The sequence below is a fragment of the Triturus cristatus genome, chromosome 1_1 (assembly GCF_964204655.1).
Source record: "Triturus cristatus chromosome 1_1, aTriCri1.1, whole genome shotgun sequence".
NCBI lineage: Eukaryota > Metazoa > Chordata > Amphibia > Caudata > Salamandridae > Triturus > Triturus cristatus.
The window spans coordinates 200,887,689-200,899,728 of NC_140579.1; positions in this window are offsets into that span (position 1 = coordinate 200,887,689).

The window sequence follows — 12,040 nt, forward strand, 5'->3', positions numbered from 1 at the left end:
TCAGTGAGAGTGAGTCAATCAGTGAGAGTGAGTCAGTCAGTGAGAGTGAGTCAGTCAGTGAGAGTGAGTGAGTCAGTGAGAGAGAGAGTGAGTCAGTGAGAGTGAGTCAGTCAGTGAGAGTGAGCGAGTCAGTCAGGGAGACTGAGTCAGTCAGTGAGAGTGCGTGAGTCAGTCAGTGAGAGTGAGTGTCAGTCAGTGAGAGTGAGTGTCAGTCAGTGAGAGTGAGTGTCAGTCAGTGAGAGTGAGTCTCAGTCAGTGAGAGTGAGTGAGTCAGTGAGAGTGAGCGAGTCAGTCAGTGAGAGTGAGTGAGTCAGTCAGTGAGAGTGAGTGAGTCAGTGAGAGTGAGTGAGTCAGTCAGGGAGACTGAGTCAGTCAGTGAGAGTGCGTGAGTCAGTCAGTGAGAGTGAGTGTCAGTCAGTGAGAGTGAGTGTCAGTCAGTGAGAGTGAGTGTCAGTCAGTGAGAGTGAGTCTCAGTCAGTGAGAGTGAGTGAGTCAGTCAGTGAGAGTAAGTGAGTCAGTCAGTGAGAGTGAGTGAGTCAGTCAGTGAGAGTGAGTGAGTCAGCCAGTGAGTCAGCCAGTGAGTCATGCAGTGACTCAGTCAGTGAGAGTGAGCCAGTCAGTGAGAGTGAGTCAGTCAGTGAGAGTGAGTCAGTCAGTGAGTGAGAGTCAGTGAGTCAGTGAGAGTCAGTGAGTCAGTTAGAGTGAGTGAGTCAGTGAGAGTGAGTGAGTCAGTGAGAGTGAGTGAGTCAGTGAGAGTGAGTGAGTGAGTCAGTGAGAGCGAGTAAATCATTGAGAGTGAGTGAGTCAGTGAGAGTGAGTGAGTCAGTGAGAGTGAGTGAGTCAGTCAGTGAGAGTGAGTGAGTCAGTCAGTGAGTGTGAGTGAGTCAGTCAGTGAGAGAGAGAGAGAGTCAGTCAGTGAGAGTGAGTCAGTCAGTGAGAGTGAGTGAGTCAGTCAGTGAGAGTGAGTGAGTCAGTCAGTGAGAGTGAGTCAGTCAGTGAGAGTGAGTCAGTCAGTGAGAGTGAGTCAGTCAGTGAGAGTGAGTGAGTCAGTGAGAGAGAGTGAGTCAGTGAGAGTGAGTCAGTCAGTGAGAGTGAGCGAGTCAGTCAGTGAGAGTGAGTGAGTCAGTCAGTGAGAGTGAGTTAGTCAGTGAGAGTGAGTGAGTCAGTCAGGGAGACTGAGTCAGTCAGTGAGAGTGCGTGAGTCAGTCAGTGAGAGTGAGTGTCAGTCAGTGAGAGTGAGTGTCAGTCAGTGAGAGTTAGTGTCAGTCAGTGAGAGTGAGTCTCAGTCAGTGAGAGTGAGTGAGTCAGTCAGTGAGAGTGAGTGAGTCAGTCAGTGAGAGTGAGTGAGTCAGTCAATGAGAGAGAGAGAGTCAGTCAGTGAGAGTGAGTCAGTCAGTGAGAGTGAGTGAGTGAGTCAGTCAGTGAGAGTGAGTGAGTCAGTCAGTGAGAGTGAGTCAGTCAGTGAGAGTGAGTCAGCCAGTGAGAGTGAGTGAATCAGTGAGAGAGAGAGTGAGTCAGTGAGAGTGAGTCAGTCAGTGAGAGTGAGCGAGTCAGTCAGTGAGAGTGAGTGAGTCAGTCAGTGAGAGTGAGTGAGTCAGTGAGAGTGAGTGAGTCAGTCAGAGAGACTGAGTCAGTCAGTGAGAGTGCATGAGTCAGTCAGTGAGAGTGAGTGTCAGTCAGTGAGAGTGAGTGTCAGTCAGTGAGAGTAAGTGTCAGTCAGTGAGAGTGAGTCTCAGTCAGTGAGAGTGAATGAGTCAGTCAGTGAGAGTGAGTGAGTCAGTGAGAGTGAGTGAGTCAGTCAGGGAGACTGAGTCAGTCAGTGAGAGTGCGTGAGTCAGTCAGTGAGAGTGAGTATCAGTCAGTGAGAGTGAGCGTCAGTCAGTGAGAGTGAGTGTCAGTCAGTGAGAGTGAGTCTCAGTCAGTGAGAGTGAGTGAGTCAGTCAGTGAGAGTGAGTGAGTCAATGAGAGTGAGTGAGTCAGTCAGTGAGAGTGAGTCAGTCAGTGAGAGTGAGTGAGTCAGTCAGTGAGAGTGAGTGTCAGTCAGTGAGAGTGAGTGTCAGTCAGTGAGAGTGAGTGTCAGTCAGTGAGAGTAAGTGAGTCAGTCAGTGAGAGTGAGTGAGTCAGTCAGTGAGAGTGAGTGAGTCAGTCAATGAGAGTGAGTAAGTCAGTCAGTGAGAGTGAGTGAGTCAGCCAGTGAGTCAGCCAGTTAGTCAGTCAGTGACTCAGTCAGTGAGAGTGAACCAGTCAGTGAGAGTGAGTCAGTCAGTGAGAGTCGTCAGTCAGTGAGAGTGAGTCAGTCAGTGAGAGTCAGTGAGTCAGTGAGAGTCAGTGAGTCAGTGAGAGTGAGTGAGTCAGTGAGAGTGAGTGAGTCAGTGAGAGTGAGTGAGTGAGTCAGTGAGAGTGGGTGAGTGAGTCAGTGAGAGTGAATGAGTAATTGAGAGTGAGTGAGTCAGTGAGAGTGAGTGAGTCAGTGAGAGTGAGTGAGTCAGTCAGTGAGAGTGAGTCAGTCAGTGAGTGTGAGTGAGTCAGTCAGTGAGAGAGAGAGAGAGAGAGTCAGTCAGTGAGAGTGAGTCAGTCAGTGAGAGTAAGTGAGTCAGTCAGTGAGAGTGAGTGAGTCAATCAGTGAGAGTGAGTCAGTCAGTGAGAGTGAGTCAGTCAGTGAGAGTGAGTGAGTCAGTCAGTGAGAGTGAGTCAGTCAGTGAGAGTGAGTGAGTCAGTCAGTGAGAGTGAGTGTCAGTCAGTGAGAGTGAGTGTCAGTCAGTGAGAGTGAGTGTCAGTCAGTGAGAGTAAGTGAGTCAGTCAGTGAGAGTGAGTGAGTCAGTCAGTGAGAGTGAGTGAGTCAGTCAATGAGAGTGAGTAAGTCAGTCAGTGAGAGTGAGTGAGTCAGCCAGTGAGTCAGCCAGTTAGTCAGTCAGTGACTCAGTCAGTGAGAGTGAACCAGTCAGTGAGAGTGAGTCAGTCAGTGAGAGTCGTCAGTCAGTGAGAGTGAGTCAGTCAGTGAGAGTCAGTGAGTCAGTGAGAGTCAGTGAGTCAGTGAGAGTGAGTGAGTCAGTGAGAGTGAGTGAGTCAGTGAGAGTGAGTGAGTGAGTCAGTGAGAGTGGGTGAGTGAGTCAGTGAGAGTGAATGAGTAATTGAGAGTGAGTGAGTCAGTGAGAGAGAGTGAGTCAGTGAGAGTGAGTGAGTCAGTCAGTGAGAGTGAGTCAGTCAGTGAGTGTGAGTGAGTCAGTCAGTGAGAGAGAGAGAGAGAGTCAGTCAGTGAGAGTGAGTCAGTCAGTGAGAGTAAGTGAGTCAGTCAGTGAGAGTGAGTGAGTCAATCAGTGAGAGTGAGTCAGTCAGTGAGAGTGAGTCAGTCAGTGAGAGTGAGTGAGTCAGTGAGAGTGAGTCAGTCAGTGAGAGTGAGTGAGTCAGTGAGAGAGAGAGTGAGTCAGTGAGAGTGACTCAGTCAGTGAGAGTGAGTTTCAGTCAGTGAGAGTGAGTCTCAGTCAGTGAGAGTGAGTGAGTGAGTCAGTGAGAGTGAGTGAGTCAGTCAGTGAGAGTGAGTGAGTCAGTCAGTGAGAGTGAGTCAGTCAGTGAGAGTAAGTGAGTCAGTCAGTGAGAGTGAGTGAGTCAGTGAGAGTGAGCGAGTCAGTCAGTGAGAGTGAGTGAGTCAGTCAGGGAGACTGAGTCAGTCAGTGAGAGTGCGTGAGTCAGTCAGTGAGAGTGAGTGTCAGTCAGTGAGAGTGAGTGTCAGTCAGTGAGAGTGAGTGTCAGTCAGTGAGAGTGAGTCTCAGTCAGTGAGAGTGAGTGAGTCAGTCAGTGAGAGTAAGTGAGTCAGACAGTGAGAGTGAGTGAGTCAGTCAGTGAGAGTGAGTGAGTCAGCCAGTGAGTCAGCCAGTGAGTCATGCAGTGACTCAGTCAGTGAGAGTGAGCCAGTCAGTGAGAGTGAGTCAGTCAGTGAGAGTGAGTCAGTCAGTGAGTGAGAGTCAGTGAGTCAGTGAGAGTCAGTGAGTCAGTTAGAGTGAGTGAGTCAGTGAGAGTGAGTGAGTCAGTGAGAGTGAGTGAGTCAGTGAGAGTGAGTGAGTGAGTCAGTCAGAGTGAGTAAATCATTGAGAGTGAGTGAGTCAGTGAGAGTGAGTGAGTCAGTGAGAGTGAGTGAGTCAGTCAGTGAGAGTGAGTGAGTCAGTCAGTGAGTATGAGTGAGTCAGTCAGTAAGAGAGAGAGAGAGTCAGTCAGTGAGAGTGAGTCAGTCAGTGAGAGTGAGTGAGTCAGTGAGTGAGAGTGAGTGAGTCAGTCAGTTAGAATGAGTCAATCAGTGAGAGTGAGTCAGTCAGTGAGAGTGAGTCAGTTAGTGAGAGTGAGAGAGTCAGTGAGAGAGAGAGTGAGTCAGTGAGAGTGAGTCAGTCAGTGAGAGTGAGCGAGTCAGTCAGTGAGAGTGAGTGAGTCAGTCAGTGAGAGTGAGTGAGTCAGTGAGAGTGAGTGAGTCAGTCAGGGAGACTGAGTCAGTCAGTGAGAGTACGTGAGTCAGTCAGTGAGAGTGAGTGAGTCAGTCAGTGAGAGTGAGTTAGTCAGTCAATGAGAGTGAGTAAGTCAGTCAGTGAGAGTCAGTGAGTCAGCCAGTGAGTCAGCCAGTTAGTCAGTCAGTGACTCAGTCAGTGAGAGTGAACCAGTCAGTGAGAGTGAGTCAGTCAGTGAGAGTCGTCAGTCAGTGAGAGTGAGTCAGTCAGTGAGAGTCAGTGAGTCAGTGAGAGTCAGTGAGTCAGTGAGAGTGAGTGAGTCAGTGAGAGTGAGTGAGTCAGTGAGAGTGAGTGAGTGAGTCAGTGAGAGTGAGTGAGTGAGTCAGTGAGAGTGAATGAGTAATTGAGAGTGAGTGAGTCAGTGAGAGTGAGTGAGTCAGTGAGAGTGAGTCAGTCAGTCAGTGAGAGTGAGTCAGTCAGTGAGTGTGAGTGAGTCAGTCAGTGAGAGAGAGAGAGAGAGTCAGTCAGTGAGAGTGAGTCAGTCAGTGAGAGTGAGTGAGTCAGTCAGTGAGAGTGAGTGAGTCAATCAGTGAGAGTGAGTCAGTCAGTGAGAGTGAGTGAGTCAGTGAGAGTGAGTCAGTCAGTGAGAGTGAGTGAGTTAGTGAGAGAGAGAGTGAGTCAGTGAGAGTGACTCAGTCAGTGAGAGTGAGTTTCAGTCAGTGAGAGTGAGTCTCAGTCAGTGAGAGTGAGTGAGTGAGTCAGTGAGAGTGAGTGAGTCAGTCAGTGAGAGTGAGTGAGTCAGTCAGTGAGAGTGAGTGAGTCAGTGAGAGTGAGCGAGTCAGTAAGTGAGAGTGAGTGAGTCAGTCAGGGAGACTGAGTCAGTCAGTGAGAGTGCGTGAGTCAGTCAGTGAGAGTGAGTGTCAGTCAGTGAGAGTGAGTGTCAGTCAGTGAGAGTGAGTGTCAGTCAGTGAGAGTGAGTCTCAGTCAGTGAGAGTGAGTGAGTCAGTCAGTGAGAGTAAGTGGGTCAGTCAGTGAGAGTGAGTGAGTCAGTCAGTGAGAGTGAGTGAGTCAGCCAATGAGTCAGCCAGTGAGTCATGCAGTGACTCAGTCAGTGAGAGTGAGCCAGTCAGTGAGAGTGAGTCAGTCAGTGAGAGTGAGTCAGTCAGTGAGTGAGAGTCAGTGAGTCAGTGAGAGTCAGTGAGTCAGTTAGAGTGAGTGAGTCAGTGAGAGTGAGTGAGTCAGTGAGAGTGAGTGAGTCAGTGAGAGTGAGTGAGTGAGTCAGTCAGAGTGAGTAAATCATTGAGAGTGAGTGAGTCAGTGAGAGTGAGTGAGTCAGTGAGAGTGAGTGAGTCAGTCAGTGAGAGTGAGTGAGTCAGTCAGTGAGTGTGAGTGAGTCAGTCAGTAAGAGAGAGAGAGAGTCAGTCAGTGAGAGTGAGTCAGTCAGTGAGAGTGAGTGAGTCAGTGAGTGAGAGTGAGTGAGTCAGTCAGTTAGAATGAGTCAATCAGTGAGAGTGAGTCAGTCAGTGAGAGTGAGTCAGTCAGTGAGAGTGAGTGAGTCAGTGAGAGAGAGAGTGAGTCAGTGAGAGTGAGTCAGTCAGTGAGAGTGAGCGAGTCAGTCAGTGAGAGTGAGTGAGTCAGTCAGTGAGAGTGAGTGAGTCAGTGAGAGTGAGTGAGTCAGTCAGGGAGACTGAGTCAGTCAGTGAGAGTACGTGAGTCAGTCAGTGAGAGTGAGTGTCAGTCAGTGAGAGTGAGTGTCAGTCAGTGAGAGTTAGTGTCAGTCAGTGAGAGTGTCTCTGTCAGTGAGAGTGAGTGAGTCAGTCAGTGAGAGTGAGTGAGTCAGTCAGTGAGAGTGAGTGAGTCAGTCAGTGAGAGTGAGTGAGTCAGCCAGTGAGTCAGCCAGTGGGTCAGTCAGTGACTCAGTCAGTGAGAGTGAGCCAGTCAGTGAGAGTGAGTCAGTCAGTGAGAGTGAGTCAGTCAGTGAGTGAGAGTCACTGAGTCAGTGAGAGTCAGTGAGTCAGTTAGAGTGAGTGAGTCAGTGAGAGTGAGTGAGTCAGTGAGAGTGAGTGAGTGAGTCAGTGAGAGTGAGTGAGTGAGTCAGTGAGAGTGAGTAAATCATTGAGAGTGAGTGAGTCAGTGAGAGTGAGTCAGTCAGTGAGAGTGAGTGAGTCAGTCAGTGAGTGTGAGTGAGTCAGTCAGTGAGAGAGAGAGAGTCAGTCAGTGAGAGTGAGTCAGTCAGTGAGAGTGAGTGAGTCAGTCAGTGAGAGTGAGTGAGTCAGTCAGTGAGAGTGAGTCAATCAGTGAGAGTGAGTCAGTCAGTGAGAGTGAGTCAGTCAGTGAGAGTGAGTGAGTCAGTGAGAGAGAGAGTGAGTCAGTGAGAGTGAGTCAGTCAGTGAGAGTGAGCGAGTCAGTCAGTGAGAGTGAATGAGTCAGTCAGTGAGAGTGAGTGAGTCAGTGAGAGTGAGTGAGTCAGTCAGGGAGACTGAGTCAGTCAGTGAGAGTGCGTGAGTCAGTCAGTGAGAGTGAGTGTCAGTCAGTGAGAGTGAGTGTCAGTCAGTGAGAGTGAGTGTCAGTCAGTGAGAGTGAGTCTCAGTCAGTGAGAGTGAGTGAGTCAGTCAGTGAGAGTAAGTGAGTCAGTCAGTGAGAGTGAGTGAGTCAGTCAGTGAGAGTGAGTGAGTCAGCCAGTGAGTCAGCCAGTGAGTCATGCAGTGACTCAGTCAGTGAGAGTGAGCCAGTCAGTGAGAGTGAGTCAGTCAGTGAGAGTGTGTCAGTCAGTGAGTGAGAGTCAGTGAGTCAGTGAGAGTCAGTGAGTCAGTTAGAGTGAGTGAGTCAGTGAGAGTGAGTGAGTCAGTGAGAGTGAGTGAGTCAGTGAGAGTGAGTGAGTGAGTGAGTCAGTGAGAGTGAGTAAATCATTGAGAGTGAGTGAGTCAGTGAGAGTGAGTGAGTCAGTGAGAGTGAGTGAGTCAGTCAGTGAGAGTGAGTGAGTCAGTCAGTGAGTGTGAGTGAGTCAGTCAGTGAGAGAGAGAGAGAGTCAGTCAGTGAGAGTGAGTCAGTCAGTGAGAGTGAGTGAGTCAGTCAGTGAGAGTGAGTGAGTCAGTCAGTGAGAGTGAGTCAATCAGTGAGAGTGAGTCAGTCAGTGAGAGTGAGTCAGTCAGTGAGAGTGAGTGAGTCAGTGAGAGAGAGAGTGAGTCAGTGAGAGTGAGTCAGTCAGTGAGAGTGAGCGAGTCAGTCAGGGAGACTGAGTCAGTCAGTGAGAGTGCGTGAGTCAGTCAGTGAGAGTGAGTGTCAGTCAGTGAGAGTGAGTGTCAGTCAGTGAGAGTGAGTGTCAGTCAGTGAGAGTGAGTCTCAGTCAGTGAGAGTGAGTGAGTCAGTGAGAGTGAGCGAGTCAGTCAGTGAGAGTGAGTGAGTCAGTCAGTGAGAGTGAGTGAGTCAGTGAGAGTGAGTGAGTCAGTCAGGGAGACTGAGTCAGTCAGTGAGAGTGCGTGAGTCAGTCAGTGAGAGTGAGTGTCAGTCAGTGAGAGTGAGTGTCAGTCAGTGAGAGTGAGTGTCAGTCAGTGAGAGTGAGTCTCAGTCAGTGAGAGTGAGTGAGTCAGTCAGTGAGAGTAAGTGAGTCAGTCAGTGAGAGTGAGTGAGTCAGTCAGTGAGAGTGAGTGAGTCAGCCAGTGAGTCAGCCAGTGAGTCATGCAGTGACTCAGTCAGTGAGAGTGAGCCAGTCAGTGAGAGTGAGTCAGTCAGTGAGAGTGAGTCAGTCAGTGAGTGAGAGTCAGTGAGTCAGTGAGAGTCAGTGAGTCAGTTAGAGTGAGTGAGTCAGTGAGAGTGAGTGAGTCAGTGAGAGTGAGTGAGTCAGTGAGAGTGAGTGAGTGAGTCAGTGAGAGCGAGTAAATCATTGAGAGTGAGTGAGTCAGTGAGAGTGAGTGAGTCAGTGAGAGTGAGTGAGTCAGTCAGTGAGAGTGAGTGAGTCAGTCAGTGAGTGTGAGTGAGTCAGTCAGTGAGAGAGAGAGAGAGTCAGTCAGTGAGAGTGAGTCAGTCAGTGAGAGTGAGTGAGTCAGTCAGTGAGAGTGAGTGAGTCAGTCAGTGAGAGTGAGTCAATCAGTGAGAGTGAGTCAGTCAGTGAGAGTGAGTCAGTCAGTGAGAGTGAGTGAGTCAGTGAGAGAGAGTGAGTCAGTGAGAGTGAGTCAGTCAGTGAGAGTGAGCGAGTCAGTCAGTGAGAGTGAGTGAGTCAGTCAGTGAGAGTGAGTTAGTCAGTGAGAGTGAGTGAGTCAGTCAGGGAGACTGAGTCAGTCAGTGAGAGTGCGTGAGTCAGTCAGTGAGAGTGAGTGTCAGTCAGTGAGAGTGAGTGTCAGTCAGTGAGAGTTAGTGTCAGTCAGTGAGAGTGAGTCTCAGTCAGTGAGAGTGAGTGAGTCAGTCAGTGAGAGTGAGTGAGTCAGTCAGTGAGAGTGAGTGAGTCAGTCAATGAGAGAGAGAGAGTCAGTCAGTGAGAGTGAGTCAGTCAGTGAGAGTGAGTGAGTGAGTCAGTCAGTGAGAGTGAGTGAGTCAGTCAGTGAGAGTGAGTCAGTCAGTGAGAGTGAGTCAGCCAGTGAGAGTGAGTGAATCAGTGAGAGAGAGAGTGAGTCAGTGAGAGTGAGTCAGTCAGTGAGAGTGAGCGAGTCAGTCAGTGAGAGTGAGTGAGTCAGTCAGTGAGAGTGAGTGAGTCAGTGAGAGTGAGTGAGTCAGTCAGAGAGACTGAGTCAGTCAGTGAGAGTGCATGAGTCAGTCAGTGAGAGTGAGTGTCAGTCAGTGAGAGTGAGTGTCAGTCAGTGAGAGTAAGTGTCAGTCAGTGAGAGTGAGTCTCAGTCAGTGAGAGTGAATGAGTCAGTCAGTGAGAGTGAGTGAGTCAGTGAGAGTGAGTGAGTCAGTCAGGGAGACTGAGTCAGTCAGTGAGAGTGCGTGAGTCAGTCAGTGAGAGTGAGTATCAGTCAGTGAGAGTGAGCGTCAGTCAGTGAGAGTGAGTGTCAGTCAGTGAGAGTGAGTCTCAGTCAGTGAGAGTGAGTGAGTCAGTCAGTGAGAGTGAGTGAGTCAATGAGAGTGAGTGAGTCAGTCAGTGAGAGTGAGTCAGTCAGTGAGAGTGAGTGAGTCAGTCAGTGAGAGTGAGTGTCAGTCAGTGAGAGTGAGTGTCAGTCAGTGAGAGTGAGTGTCAGTCAGTGAGAGTAAGTGAGTCAGTCAGTGAGAGTGAGTGAGTCAGTCAGTGAGAGTGAGTGAGTCAGTCAATGAGAGTGAGTAAGTCAGTCAGTGAGAGTGAGTGAGTCAGCCAGTGAGTCAGCCAGTTAGTCAGTCAGTGACTCAGTCAGTGAGAGTGAACCAGTCAGTGAGAGTGAGTCAGTCAGTGAGAGTCGTCAGTCAGTGAGAGTGAGTCAGTCAGTGAGAGTCAGTGAGTCAGTGAGAGTCAGTGAGTCAGTGAGAGTGAGTGAGTCAGTGAGAGTGAGTGAGTCAGTGAGAGTGAGTGAGTGAGTCAGTGAGAGTGGGTGAGTGAGTCAGTGAGAGTGAATGAGTAATTGAGAGTGAGTGAGTCAGTGAGAGTGAGTGAGTCAGTGAGAGTGAGTGAGTCAGTCAGTGAGAGTGAGTCAGTCAGTGAGTGTGAGTGAGTCAGTCAGTGAGAGAGAGAGAGAGAGAGTCAGTCAGTGAGATTGAGTCAGTCAGTGAGAGTAAGTGAGTCAGTCAGTGAGAGTGAGTGAGTCAATCAGTGAGAGTGAGTCAGTCAGTGAGAGTGAGTCAGTCAGTGAGAGTGAGTGAGTCAGTGAGAGTGAGTCAGTCAGTGAGAGTGAGTGAGTCAGTGAGAGAGAGAGTGAGTCAGTGAGAGTGACTCAGTCAGTGAGAGTGAGTTTCAGTCAGTGAGAGTGAGTCTCAGTCAGTGAGAGTGAGTGAGTGAGTCAGTGAGAGTGAGTGAGTCAGTCAGTGAGAGTGAGTGAGTCAGTCAGTGAGAGTGAGTCAGTCAGTGAGAGTAAGTGAGTCAGTCAGTGAGAGTGAGTGAGTCAGTGAGAGTGAGCGAGTCAGTCAGTGAGAGTGAGTGAGTCAGTCAGGGAGACTGAGTCAGTCAGTGAGAGTGCGTGAGTCAGTCAGTGAGAGTGAGTGTCAGTCAGTGAGAGTGAGTGTCAGTCAGTGAGAGTGAGTGTCAGTCAGTGAGAGTGAGTCTCAGTCAGTGAGAGTGAGTGAGTCAGTCAGTGAGAGTAAGTGAGTCAGACAGTGAGAGTGAGTGAGTCAGTCAGTGAGAGTGAGTGAGTCAGCCAGTGAGTCAGCCAGTGAGTCATGCAGTGACTCAGTCAGTGAGAGTGAGCCAGTCAGTGAGAGTGAGTCAGTCAGTGAGAGTGAGTCAGTCAGTGAGTGAGAGTCAGTGAGTCAGTGAGAGTCAGTGAGTCAGTTAGAGTGAGTGAGTCAGTGAGAGTGAGTGAGTCAGTGAGAGTGAGTGAGTCAGTGAGAGTGAGTGAGTGAGTCAGTCAGAGTGAGTAAATCATTGAGAGTGAGTGAGTCAGTGAGAGTGAGTGAGTCAGTGAGAGTGAGTGAGTCAGTCAGTGAGAGTGAGTGAGTCAGTCAGTGAGTATGAGTGAGTCAGTCAGTAAGAGAGAGAGAGAGTCAGTCAGTGAGAGTGAGTCAGTCAGTGAGAGTGAGTGAGTCAGTGAGTGAGAGTGAGTGAGTCAGTCAGTTAGAATGAGTCAATCAGTGAGAGTGAGTCAGTCAGTGAGAGTGAGTCAGTTAGTGAGAGTGAGAGAGTCAGTGAGAGAGAGAGTGAGTCAGTGAGAGTGAGTCAGTCAGTGAGAGTGAGCGAGTCAGTCAGTGAGAGTGAGTGAGTCAGTCAGTGAGAGTGAGTGAGTCAGTGAGAGTGAGTGAGTCAGTCAGGGAGACTGAGTCAGTCAGTGAGAGTACGTGAGTCAGTCAGTGAGAGTGAGTGAGTCAGTCAGTGAGAGTGAGTCAGTCAGTCAATGAGAGTGAGTAAGTCAGTCAGTGAGAGTCAGTGAGTCAGCCAGTGAGTCAGCCAGTTAGTCAGTCAGTGACTCAGTCAGTGAGAGTGAACCAGTCAGTGAGAGTGAGTCAGTCAGTGAGAGTCGTCAGTCAGTGAGAGTGAGTCAGTCAGTGAGAGTCAGTGAGTCAGTGAGAGTCAGTGAGTCAGTGAGAGTGAGTGAGTCAGTGAGAGTGAGTGAGTCAGTGAGAGTGAGTGAGTGAGTCAGTGAGAGTGAGTGAGTGAGTCAGTGAGAGTGAATGAGTAATTGAGAGTGAGTGAGTCAGTGAGAGTGAGTGAGTCAGTGAGAGTGAGTGAGTCAGTCAGTGAGAGTGAGTCAGTCAGTGAGTGTGAGTGAGTCAGTCAGTGAGAGAGAGAGAGAAAGAGAGTCAGTCAGTGAGAGTGAGTCAGTCAGTGAGAGTGAGTGAGTCAGTCAGTGAGAGTGAGTGAGTCAATCAGTGAGAGTGAGTCAGTCAGTGAGAGTGAGTGAGTCAGTGAGAGTGAGTCAGTCAGTGAGAGTGAGTGAGTTAGTGAGAGAGAGAGTGAGTCAGTGAGAGTGACTCAGTCAGTGAGAGTGAGTTTCAGTCAGTGAGAGTGAGTCTCAGTCAGTGAGAGTGAGTGAGTGAGTCAGTGAGAGTGA